The sequence below is a fragment of the Lactuca virosa genome, chromosome 6, assembly GCF_052849685.1.
Source record: "Lactuca virosa cultivar CGN04683 chromosome 6, Lactuca_virosa_CGN04683_v6, whole genome shotgun sequence".
NCBI lineage: Eukaryota > Viridiplantae > Streptophyta > Magnoliopsida > Asterales > Asteraceae > Lactuca > Lactuca virosa.
Window position 1 is genome coordinate 207,995,886 of NC_136431.1, and position 13,899 is coordinate 208,009,784.

Sequence of the window (13,899 nt, forward strand, 5' to 3'; positions counted from 1 at the left end):
AAGCCGTAGTACTCACTAGTCAGAGGTTGTTGTGATGCTACGGGAAGCCGTAGTACTCACTAGTCAAAGGTTGTTGTGATGCTACGGGAAGCCATAGTACTCACTAGTCATAGGTTGTTGTGATGCTACGGGAAGCCGTAGTACTAATTAGTCAGAGGTTGTTGTGATGCTATGGGAAGCCGTAGTATTCACTAGTGAAAGGTTGTGGTGATACTACACGAAGCCGTAGTACTCACCAGTCAGTTAGAGGTTGTGGTGATACTGCGGGAAGCCGTAGTACTCACCGGTTAGTGAGAGGTCGAGGTGGTGCTACGGGAAGACGTAGCACACACTAGTTAGCGAGAAGTTGCTATGGTAAAGTACTTTTTGATCAGAGCGTGGCGTAGAGAGTTTTGGGCATGAGGTGGCCCTGATTGGTGAGTTTTTGGAAACCTGGTGGTCGGACCAGGGGGAAGATCGGGGTCTCCTCAATGTTAGGGGATCATTATGTTCTGAGTAAGGTGTGGTCATTGCAATCCGAAAAAAATGGGATAAGTGAAGTACGCATGAGTTGCGGGAAATGAGTTCTGAGTTGAGTGCTTCGTTGAGACGAGTGGTTCCAACTCTGGGTCGGACCAAACCCTCGAGTTGAGTTTGGCTCTGGTGGTGCGTTGAATAGGTGAAATGAGATTCTGGACTCTAAGGTGGGTTCCATGTTGAGGAGTATTGTTTGTCATCTGATGTCTTAGACCTGTGTGGGTCAGTACTCGGGTACGGGAGGTACCGCAAGTTGTATGGATCGATGAGTAACGGATGACAGAGGTCAGGGTTGAGTCGATCTCCAGTTGGGGAGGTGGCATTCGCTTAGGGTTGAGCGAACTTCGTTATTCGTGTGTCACCTTGGGCCGATGTGATTGTAGTAAGAAGGAAACCATGGAGGCGGTTGGGATAATGCAACGGATGACCCTGGAGGTTCAACTGTTGGGTCGAGATCAGATCTGGTACTCAGTGTTAAAAAGGGAAACGAGGGAAGCAGCCGAGGCTTATGATTTTAGATGTCTGAGGACTTCTAAGCGAGCATGATTCTCTTGTGTTAGAGAACAGGATGTTGTAAGTTATTGTTCGGATGGATTCTGTTAGTAGTTCAGTGGATGAGCCCTGGTGGGATGTAAACCCTTTCATTCCTTGGGGCGTGATTCAGACGGTTTTGGTACGTTGGTATGAGCGATCGCTAGCAGATTGTCGGATTTTGTTTTGTGAGAATCAGAGGAACAGTGAGATATCAGGGTTTGATGTTCGAAGAGCGAATATCATGATGATAGCATGAGTGGAGGGTTTGGCAGTAGGCCAGGCCACTAGAGTTTCCCGATTCTGGGAAGGTCAAAAAGGGGTATGTTAGCGGCAGAGGGGCCGGTTTTGTTCCAAATTTGGAGTTCCTGGTCGGGTCCAGGTATTCAAGAAGAAAGATATCATTTTGGTGGGAGGACCTCTCAGTGGTGCTTTTCGAGTGTTTGGTTTCTATCTATGTGGTTGAGGAGCGATTTCGAGGACGAAATCTAATTTAAGTGGGGGAGAATTGTAACATCCGGATTTCCAGGTATGCTATAAAGTTCATTTATCTTGAGTTTTATGGAGGGACTCGGCGAGTAGACACTCAGACTCGCCGAGTAGGAGCGCACATTTCTTGTCTGATTTAATGAAGGACTCGACGAGTCGATGCGTGGACTCGGCGAGTCCGCGCTGTTAAGTGAAACCCTAATTCTCGGGGCCTGTGCCCTATTTAAAGGCCTTGATGGCCTCCATTTGCGGCCAATGCACCCCTGAGAAACCCTATAGAGAGAGAGAGCGTTTGTGGTGCTAGAGAAAGGCTAATTCACCATTTCTTGAGTGTTTTAGCAAAAGAGAAGTGGTTTCCAACAAGAGGAGGTCAAGGGAGCTGTGGATCCAGGGTTTTCAAGTTCAGATCTACACTATTGAGGTATCAAATCGAACTTCCTTTCTGTTTTAGGTTAAGATCTATGATTTAGGGTTTCCTATAACCTTTGAAGGCTTGAAGAGTTGAGTTTATGGTCCCTTGCTGGGTTAGGCCTCAGATCTGGACCCATAGAGGTCGAGAGAACCTTTCCCATTCTGCTTTATGCTTGTTCATGGAGGATTGGAGACTAGGTTGCCATTTTTAGAGTTATTTCTCCATTTATGACTTGATGTGGGTTGCATGCACATAAAGGTTACACCTTTACGTGACCTTTGAGCACTTGAAGGCCAGATCTATAGTTTAGAGAAGCAGATCTGACCTCAGAAGGTCATTTGAGAGTTGTTAAGGGAGCAACTCGCCGAGTCCATAAGTGGACTCGACGAGTCGATTCGGGGTTGCCCCGCGATTCGTGGCAGGTGTAACCCGTCGAGTGGAAGGATGACTCGACGAGCCAAGAGAGGCTAAAAGGATTCAGAGGACCCGCATCGACTCGCCGAGTCGCCCTTGTGCACTCGACGAGTCAGGTCAAAGTTTGACCGTTGACTTTCGTTGACCTTAGGGTTCTGGTCAAGACTGATTCAAGAGAGTTCAGGGAAGGGTAGAATGGCCTTCTACCCAATCTTGGGGAACTCACTAAGCATTTATGCTTACAGTTGTTATGATGTGTGTTTCAGTTGTTATGATGTGTGTTTCAGGTACTAGCGAGGATCGCGGGAAGGCGCCGGCATGATCCGTACACACATATGGAGTTTATGTTATTGAGATTCTGGGACATGTTTTGTTATGACACAGTGGATACATTATGTTTTGTGATTGAAAGTATGATTTAAAAATGTAAAATTGTTTGAAAATTTACGTTGTTACATTAAGCTTCATGGAATCAAGCACCAAACAAGAGGTATGTAATTCTACTAAATTTTATATTATGTGTACTTTATATTATGCTAGTTAGAACAATACCTTGGAAAATTGATATTTGCATGTATAATAGAGAAAACATTGATCCAAGGTATTTAGGGTAGCATGTACACCATAGGAGTGTTAGAATGCTCAAAACCCAACAACACCAACCTCGGACCGGGAACACTTCGGACGTAAACGAGGCCGCAAACGGCTTCGGGTTGTATACCCTTTGGACCTCAAACGAGGTTCACGACCGTGAACCCTTTAGACCGTGAACCCCTCTCCATATATATTGATTTAGTTCATTTTCCCTTCATTTCTCACATCTTCCAGCCAAGAACTCTCAAACTCTCTCAAGTATCATCAAGGGAAACCGTCCTTTCTCTTCAAAAACGTAAGTGATTCATCCCGATTTACTAGTTAATCTTCTTATTCAAGTGAAACCCTTTGATTTTATCTATGAATTCAACACTTTTCGTTTAGATCTTCAAATCACCATCTTTTTTCACTAAGAACACACACATGTTCATGGGCCGTGAACCACCCAATCTTCAAGTTTTGGGCCGTGAACCATCAAATCTTCATAGGATCAAGGTCGCCGTGAACACCCCTTAGGGCCGTGAACCCTTGTTTGTTGGCCGTGATCTTCCTTTGGCCTTCTAGTTTTGATTCTAACACTACTTATTAAGTGTTTCCTACATCCTAAGGCTATTACTCATACACTTTAAGTGTTAATCCACTAATTATATACATATATATATGTATATATACATATATATATATATATATATATATATATATATATGTGGTTATATATGCTAAATAGGATCTATTTATACTCGGGACTTCACTTGTGTAACTTTTCATCCTATATCGAACTTTCAGAGTTACTCACTATCAGGTGAGTTCATACCCCTATAATCTACCTTTTAAATGATTTTAAATGCTTTTTAGGGGGATACAAGTTGAACACAATTTAATTGTGTTAGTAAATACATGTGATATCAATCACATAAAATATTTCCTTATGCTTTGAATTATTATTCTTACAATAAAAGATTTCCCAATACTTCCATAATGACTTAAAGTCATGTGAACTCTTTTCAAAATCACATAAACTCTTATAAGATACCGTTAAGCTCTTTTAAATGTTTTATAAACTATTTTAACTTATAATTGTCAAAATCATGTTCATGTATGTATAAGTATATAAATAAGACTTAAAGGGCTTAGGACTAATGAGTTGCCTTATTTCGTTTTCCTTGTTTGAATGTGGGCTTAAGGTGGGGTTATTTGTCCGAAGTACTGTTCCTTCTTAATTATATATATTATACATATGGGAATATAAAAGGTTACTTCAGTCGGTATCATTACCTTTGTATCATGCTGAGCAAAGGGGTACTTACAGGATAGATCAGGCTAATCAGATAGAACGTATAAATTGTAATAGGTATAATTTATGAAACAAATGAGAAATCTATTTTCTAGATAAGTATACGAGGTCTAAACTACTTTGTCAAGAAAAGGATATAATTCGATCTTTACTCAAACTAAAATGTGATGGTACGTACTCAGGACATAGCAATACTTGATATGTTACATTCTTGTAACCAGGGTCTCCTGGAGGGAGAGCGGGCATTGTGTGTATAGATCTATACGAGACTGACACTCCTACATCCCGATTTTTAGCTACAGTCCGGCAGACCAGCCATGGGGTGACAATTGTCACATATTCAGTTTCGAAACCTGTAAGTCGTCGTGTTCATTCTAGTCCAGCATGGTTACAACTTTATCACCTTTTAAACCCTAATTAACCAGGTTAATATTAGGGTAATTATTCTTCAGTAGTTTATTTTTAAGAAATACTATTGTATTAATCACTTTCCATAAACAAAACGGAACAGTTTTATGGGGATTTAAAACTACTTTACAGAACGGTTTTATGTGGATTTAAAACTACTTTACAGAACGGTTTTATGGGGATTTAAAACTACTTTTCACCAATAAAAAGGAAAACATTCTTCTTATAATTTTATGGATAGTTAAAATTATGTTAAACTTTATTATAAGTACAATAATACTTAAACAGAACGGTTTTTTATGGGATTAAAACTACTTATCAGTTGTAAAACAGAAAATATAGGATTTTCTGGAACGTAATCAGTCACCTTCTCAAAACTAGTATAACATAAAGGATCTCAAAACTAGTATAACATAAAGGACCATCAATGGTCAATTCTATAATTCCTTAGTTTATACATCAGATTTATATATAAGTAGTATCTGATAGGCAGTGGAATGTGTAACTTCCGCCTTACTTCATGTTCCTTGTTTGGTTGTCCCCTTAGGGTAGATTCACACATTTAACTATCCGTTCGATATTAGGTTATATATAACAAGTATAAACTAAGTAATTGCAAAAGGAACTATTATGGGTACCATCTTACCAGAGATTCGTTAATGTTAATTATGTAATTACTTGATGAATACATTAGGATTATATATAATAAAGATCCGGTAGACAGTAGAATGTGATATTTCTGCCTCATTTCCTGTTCCTTGTTTTGTTGTGGACTTAGGGAAGATTCACACATTCAACTGTCTAATAGATTTGTATTATATATAATTAGTATTCACCGAATGATTACAGAAGGATTAGCTTCAGTCATTTTACTTATTAAGAAAATATATGATTTTCTTAAGGGACGTTTTCATGTGAACTTTTCCAAGAACTTAGAGTACACTTTATATAACTAAAATACTTATGAACTCACCAGCTTAAATGCTTATCTACTCTTTCAAAATAACTTGTATTCTCAGGAATCCAGTAGACAGGTACACTCCCGGAGCTTTAGAGAAGACAGCCTAGTACCGAGCTGCGTCTTTTTTCTTTTACCATACCCACTTTGATGTTTGAATATGTAATGTTTAAAAACTTATGTAAAACTTATACTTATGAATGTAATGATGTTTGTACTTTGATTACTATAATGCATGTGTTGTGATACTTGACATGACGTCCTCCGCGCCCGAACATTTCCGCCGTTCTGGTTTGTGGGTGTGATATTAATTCAGTCCTGGCTTGGCAAGCACTTCAGATGTTGGAATCAAATCATCGAGGGGCCCACAGATATCGTTTTTCCCGCAAGGGAAAAAGGAACGGATAAACTTCGACTTATATGCTTGCACTATTCGGTCATCAAATCACGCACAACAATACATTTTATAACATCAAGTTATTGATGTGTCGATGTATTATCAATGCAAAACTGACTTGTAAACAATAACTCGTATATCTTCGTTTCAAGAATATAAGATATTGTCGTCTCAAAATTACTCGTGATAAAACCCATGAAGTAATTCTTTGAGCGTGGGTTTATCCAATACTTAAAAATCCCCATTTCCAAGTACTCATGAAGATTACTGCAAAACTATTGCTATGTCTAAACCCTTATACAATCTACAATTCAATTCATGATAGTCTTAATTCGCTACTTATTTCCAAAAGTACGAGCGGCTGTGGATGTTTGAATAATCCAATTATTCGGGAAGTATAAAATGCGAAATGAAACACAATAATAACCTAATTAACTATGGTCTCAAAACTATTGAATATAAATAAAACACTTATTATTTAATCACCATACTAATTAGACTTTATTCATTGTATAATGTTTCAAGTAATCAACTAAACAATTGAATTAAACATCATTCATGCCATGTTATAAACATGTATACTATGTCTCTCTATGATCCTTCCTTTGTGAACAGATCGATCGGATATTATTCCAATGATACCCATTTCACAATTTCAAATTCTTGTTTCTACTACATGTGTTAGAGTTCAACTTTAATGAAATATACTTTTTTTATGTTGAGGCTTCAAATTCACAAAGACTTCATTAACGATATTACAAAATGTTCCATTGAAACTTTGTTACTTAAAACAATTCCATGGTAACGAAGTTTAAAATTCATGATACACTCCTTGATCATCTTCCTTGCATTAAAGTTCCTAACTCACATGTAGATTCTAATTATCAACTCCCATTATGGAAACATTTCCATATCCCCATATGACTATAAATTCTGAACAGGAGTCACCTCCATTCAAAATTATGTCAATATGGTCTGCCAAATTAATACTATACTTCCAAATGTCCAAAAGCAACCAATCTTCAGTAAACCTCAAACTGTTTTTGACAGTTTTTTAACAACTTTAGTCACACCGAGTGATAGTCCTTTTTCCCTCTCAATACCCTAGGCATTTGGAAAAATCAAAACAAGTGAATATTATAGCATATGTAAACGATCCTATATCCGAAGCATATGGGACTCGATTCACAATGTCTTACATAAAGACATGATATCTAATCAGTCTCTTGCTACAATATTTCCATATATCGAATTCCATCTGTTGAACCATTTCAACATGATATTCATATATGTCCAAGACTAAGTTTTATTAAAACTTCAATTTAAACTTTAAGATTTGAAATGAAGTATGAGCGCCCTCTCCCCTAAATATTTTTGTACCGAAACAATTCCCAAACTTTGCAATTTGCAAATTTTGAAATCTTTGTTTCCTACAACTAATATTGCCAACTTGCAACACTTAACATAACAATTATGCTCCCACTAGCATAACAATTATGCTCCTACTAGCTTTGACATGTATCCAGAAATCAACTGGACTTCTAGAAATCAATACTTTTTGACTTTCTTATTAAAGTACAGATTTTCAATATGTAATTCTTCGATAAGTCTTCAACTAGACTTCTCAAGCTCATAGACCTTCACTAGATAGCATTTGTGTGTGTATTTCAGAACTTATAGCTATAAGTCCTGAACGTTCAAACTATTTCTTGACATTTCTCATAATTCAAACTATGAAAAGGGATGTCGTAATCATATTGCAAATATGAGAACACACTTAACACAACCACTAACCAAAACGATATTTATCAAATCTTTAAAATCTACCAGGGAAAGTATTTCCTCATAATCATTTTCATGAATTTGAGCGAAACCTTTTGCCACCTAGATTTTATGATGTATGTGCTCCTATCCATGTGAATCTATCACTTTCAACCTACAATCATAAGACAAGGTTTATGACAAACTCAAATTTATCTTTCATAGACTGAACCTTACTTGTTTTTAGTGTCTTTCCATCTGGTAGCACAAGGGCCTACCAGTGCTTCCATGTTGCTAAGCAGCTCACCCATATTGCTCATTGTACTTTCACCGACCAACGTGCTCTGCCTGTTTCAGTCAAATGAGAACCATAGAACTCATAAGTAATGTCAACATAACCGGAAGATGCACAGAAACAAGAATATATCAACTTAACATGATAGGTTATCAACCTCAGGTCGTGTGCTAGTGATAACTAAAAGGTTTATTCTTGATTGACTCTTGAAACCTTTCAAGATCATTAAGAATTCCACTTAATTCTTGGCATATAATTTTCTCTATCAAGGAACATTCGTTGACGAGAAAAAACAAATATTCAAAAGTTAGTGTGGATTCTTGACAAGAAAACACTTCATGGAATTGGTCTTAGTTAATCTTTTGTTTTAACCAAAACATAATAACTTCCAATTCCAAATGTGCTAGAGTAAGAAAATATTATTACTCCACATTTCATTAGGTGTTATAAACCTACTTAGTATAGAATGAGTTTCAAGATACGATTCGAAGTTAGTAGAGTTTGACTCTAAAACTTGATTGGAAAACGAAGTGTGACTAATCTCTTGAATTAACCATTTCAATAATATCCGATTCCTCTTCTTAGTCAAATAATTGCACTAGGATATTCTTCGAGGATCAATTGTGATATGGTTCGATAGTCATTAAGATGATCACAAAACATGATACTAATGTACTCTCCTTTCCTTTCATATTGGAGAAACCTTTATCTTTCTGCCTAACAGATTCTTATTATTCGTTTTGCCACTCTTTGAAACTTTTCAAAGTATCGGAATTATATTTAATCTTATAAACATAACCATGGTTACTGAAAAATCAGTAAACCATGAAGAAAAAAGTTATCATCCTTTGTGGTGGATCTGAATAGTTCATATCAACATGTACTAGATCCATTAGTCCTTCACTTGACTCACATAAACATGTGATCAACGAATTTGTCATAATCTTCCAATGATCAAGATTCTTATACATCACACTATTCAAATTACATGATTCCAAGTTTAGATCCAATTGAAACTTGGGCGACGAGAATTCCTTTTCAGTTGGCTAATTATGACAATACCACAAATGACATAATTAACAATCAAATCCACTTTTAACACTGCTATTAATAGAAATATAACTACTAATTTTCATAAATGCCTTTGCAAGGAAATATAAAGTAAATAAATCAAAATTCACTTTTATTGATAATAAGCGGAAAAATTTGTCCTTACAATGCAAACATATGAAGACTATGTTTCTAGATATTTCTTAAGCAATCTATTAATCTATCATAACTCCTAAAGAGTAGCTTCCAAAATCTGAGCATCGAACCATGCGACAGAAATCCATTTCTCGCAATCAGATTGAACTTAATCTTCATAAGCTTCCTTCTTTCTCTTAGATCCTGCAAAAACATCAAAATGTGATTATCACATCATGTATTAAGAATCTATGAATAGGAACTCAATAAAATAATAGAGTTAGATAGTGGATATACCTGAAGTTGAGTCATACGACTTGACTTTACCATCTCTAAGATCTTTCAGGTAGTCAGGACAGCTTCGCAACCAATGCCCCTCTAATTGACAATAGAAACATGTGGACATTTTAGGATTAGCAAATGGTTTGACCTTGGCCGATCCCTTTCCATTGGGAAGAAAAATTTGTTCTGGACTACCATTGCCATTGTCAATGTCCATGGAAATTTGGGAGACAGATCCTTCATACACTTTTTCTTCACTTGTGCTCTTAAGCATTTCTGTTTCAGTAACAATTAACATATGTGTCAGATCAATTAGGGTCACGTCATGGTCCCTCATATAGTAGTCTTTACTAAATTGACTATATGATTCAGGAAGCAAAAGTAGAACCATGTCAATGGCTAGCTCCTTTGGGAAAACGACACCTAAGATTCATAATCTGTCAATGTATGATTTCATATTGAGAACATGTGCCCACATAGACTTTCCATCTTAATGTTTGCATGGCAATAGGGCTTGAGTAACTTCGTATTTTTCAGCTTGAAGGAAAAATGAATTGGGGAGAGTCACTGGAGGAGGACGAGGAAGAGTTGGAGAAGCATGATTTCCAGTTCCACCATTGCTTGAAGAAGGGAACATTCTTTCACCTTGTTCAACATGTGGAAGATCATCTTCAAATAGAGAAGGAAAAATATTTCAAGAAGGACGAGGAACACCATTGTTGTCTGAACTTGACATCTATAATAGGAGAAAAGAGAATTCAAGTTATTTGATTTTTAATCCTTAATTATTAACCCTAAAGATTTAAATTAGGGCTAGGATCCATATTTTCGATTCAAACTTTGACGATGGATGCCGTAATCAAATTCAAATCTATTTTAGGTAGATAAACCATTTACCAATTTCAATCTCATGAAACTCCTAGATCATTTGAGATTCATTGAATCTAATCAATGACATGTTTAATCTTGATTATGCTCTCACTTTGTGACTGAGATGTCGAGGATCACAAACGAGATGTGAATAATCATTCAAATTAGCTTGGTACTCTCAATATAGCATCATAAGTTTTTCCAACCATACCTGACCATAAGCAAACATACAACTATTATAACCGGACATGCAATTATCAACCATGGGCAATGCAGCAACCTTGAAGTGATTTTCCTGAAAATAACTCAAACATGCAGTTAGTTTTCTTTACTAATTTAATAAGTCAAAAGTGGAAGCAGATTATGAGATTATAGTACATGTGATATCATCTCACTGACTACTTGATCAAATGTGAATCTGACTTCAGGTTGGCCAAGCCGCGCTAAGGTCTGCAAGCTCTCCTGCTTCAAGCACCAAACACACCTCATTTTCATTTTGTTGTCAGGGACAGGGACAGGAACAATATCAAGATGTTGCTTACATTATTATTCTCCTCAACATCTAAATTAACTTCTGTAACTGTAACAGATGCTGCTTTTTCCACCATATCTTCACTCTGCATAACATCATAATCACTTCAGACTTACTTCTAAAAACTATATATATATATATATATATATATATATATATATATATATATATATATTCAAACGAGCCAATGTTGATGATGTCACTTTGAAAGAAATGAGATGGATGAAGCTACGAATCTGGAGAAAATAAACCAACACAAGCATACTGCACTTTAGTTTGCTGCATCACAAGACATAAAACATTTCATTAGAAGATTCCTAAACACAAACAAGTATCAATCTCAATCTCAAGTATCAGCCTCAGTAGGCCAGCACAGTATGTTGTTTCAGCCTTTTGTTTTCACTTTGTAATTGTTGTTTTGACTCTGTAGTCTTGGCTACTTTCTGTTTGAGTTGTTCAATCTCAACTGCCTTATAGATTAACCATGAAATTGGTAAATTATTTAAATTAGTGATCTAACCCATGCCCCGAATGGGTCGAGAGGGTTATCGTTTCTTCTTTTGTTTTCTGAATTGTTCAACATCTTTAGCCCTTCGAAATTGCAAGAAATAGGAACGCACTTTACCTACTTTTACAAATATGGGCAATATGTTTAAATTTTTTAACCATAATAGCAATGTGGGTCCGACTAAAGAGAAGTACGACATTTAAACTTATTTTAAATGTATTGGCTTACATTACATTGCTATTTAGAGGGCTAAATGCAAAAATAAGCAATATACTTCCACTTATTTGTTTTTTATAATAATCTACTTTCATCAAATCTAGTTTTTTAACCATAATAGCAATGTGGGTCCGACTGAGTGTCCTATAAAAATTCAAAGAATGTGAAATTAAAAAAAAGATATCTAGAAAATTTAAATGTTCTTTTTGTAATGAATTATGATAAGATAATAAATAAACCTGGATTACCTTGGCTGCTTATTTGCAACTGTCTTGGAGAAGTCAGAAAACTTGCATTGTGTGGAAATGGTTGTTGGGGCACCATTGTTGTCTGTTGCCAAATGTGGTTGCTCTACCTTTGTTGGACCAAAATTATAGTTCTGTCCTTGAAAGAACTGTTGGGTTGCTTCAAGGGTAGCTTCGATCGCCTCATATGTATCTTCGTTTTCATTCTGATAATTCAAATATTGTATGAAATTAGAATAAAAAACATAAAAAAGAAAACAAATGTAGTATGGTTAGTATTAAACTATATCATGTATCTTTAGATGACCTAAAAATTCTCCTAAAAATTATAGTTTTTATCCTAACTTATCATCAGTAATTTCTTGACCTTATTATAAACTTAACACCAATTAATTGACTAATTTATCCTTTCTCTAGCTTGTAAACATCTTATAATTTATTTGTTCCTCAATAGTTATCTTAGAATATCATTAAAACCAAATTTTCTATTTAATATGCTTCTTTTCCTAACCACTTATACATTTCTCCTTTAGTCTCCGATACCATATATTTGTACTTTCTTAGAAAGTATTAAACAAAAAATAAACGAAGTAAGAAATATAACTAGCCAACATGAGACTCTAATATAGCCAAGTAAGTTGGCCTGTCTTCAGCCACTGACGATCTCTTTAACGTCCCATGACGGACACCAGTGAAAAGGTGACTACAACTATTTGCATCTGCATAATACTGAAAAAATATAGTGCACTGTAAGTTTGTATTTACACACAATCTTTTTGAAAAGAAAAAGAACTAATACAAGATTTTCCATACCTTCTTCATAATCAACTATCAAAACTTTATGCTTCCCGATTTAAGTAAATAGTTAAAACCTTCGCTTAGACTTTATATCTAACAATCGATGTGCATAACTGAAAGTACAAAAAAACATCAAATCGTCTTCTCTTCTATAATTTCTTCCCATTTCATTTCTTCAACTTTCATCTTCAACCGACCACCATGTAAAGGAATAGAGGATATGCGGTGACAATGAAGGTATGAATTAGGTAAAATATCACTACTCTTCATATAATCAAATAGAGAAACATAATTCAACCCATGTTTCAAAGATTTATATGATACCTTATATGTTGATAAATTAAGATTGGTTTTATGAATCGGATCGTAAGCGTTGACCATCAAACTTATATCCATCACATCCATCAATCGTAACTTCAGCATCATGAGGATCTTCAAACTGAAATGAAAAAAGGCATGATGTGATGATGAAATCATGAAAAGAAATGGTTCAATAATGTTTTAAGAAGAATGAAAGAAAATAGGTTCATGGGATATGAAGTTTACCTCTACAAAGGCAAAATCAGGGGGTGTAGGAGGAATTTCCAGGTCGATTTCAACATTGGATCCATACTATATGCAAAAAAAATAACAATATAAAAATTGGAGATATCTTACTTTTAGAGTAGAAAATGTATTAAAAAGAGAAATCATATTGAACCTTGTAGAAAAAAATATTCAATTTATCATTCACGAAATGGGTCGATCTAGAAACTCCATTGGCGGAACCCTATCTCCACCGCAGTTATCATCAGCATCAAAATCATCGTTGTCATTGTTTCTCCTCCGATTCTCCATGTAACCCCGTTTGAGTATCTTGTTTTTTAACGTGACTGAACCTGGATAACATAAAATAAACTCATTGAAGAACCGTAATGAACACAAAATATTATAGAAAAATTACCTTTTAATTGTGCTATCCCATATCTGCAGTAGATAGAGTGAAAGTGAGGAGATTGGGTTCCATATCTATCAATGGAGTGTGTATGTAACATACATACAGAATTCATGGTTAGATTTTTAGTCCCAAATCCTTGATAACAGAAATCATGGAGTGTCCATATTTCCATTTAAATGAAAGTTTGTGTGTGGACTTTTCACAAACAATTGTTAGGCTTGAGATTAAAGATCTTCTTCAACATCGATAGACACAAC

General features: G+C 35.7%; 2 long non-coding RNA genes across 2 annotated transcripts; both read right to left on the bottom strand.

The window, feature by feature from the left end:
* Positions 1 to 9,985: 9,985 nt before the first annotated feature.
* LOC145119149 (uncharacterized) lies at positions 9,986 to 10,868 on the bottom strand. The gene is made up of 3 exons (XR_013713702.1): positions 10,785 to 10,868; positions 10,618 to 10,701; positions 9,986 to 10,272 (listed from the first exon to the last, which is right to left on the bottom strand). It is a non-coding gene; the product is annotated as an uncharacterized LOC145119149 (long non-coding RNA).
* Positions 10,869 to 11,920: 1,052 nt separating this feature from the next.
* LOC145119211 (uncharacterized) lies at positions 11,921 to 13,137 on the bottom strand. Its single transcript, XR_013713738.1, has 4 exons — positions 13,030 to 13,137; positions 12,721 to 12,891; positions 12,512 to 12,636; positions 11,921 to 12,113 (listed from the first exon to the last, which is right to left on the bottom strand). It is a non-coding gene; the product is annotated as an uncharacterized LOC145119211 (long non-coding RNA).
* Positions 13,138 to 13,899: the final 762 nt, after the last annotated feature.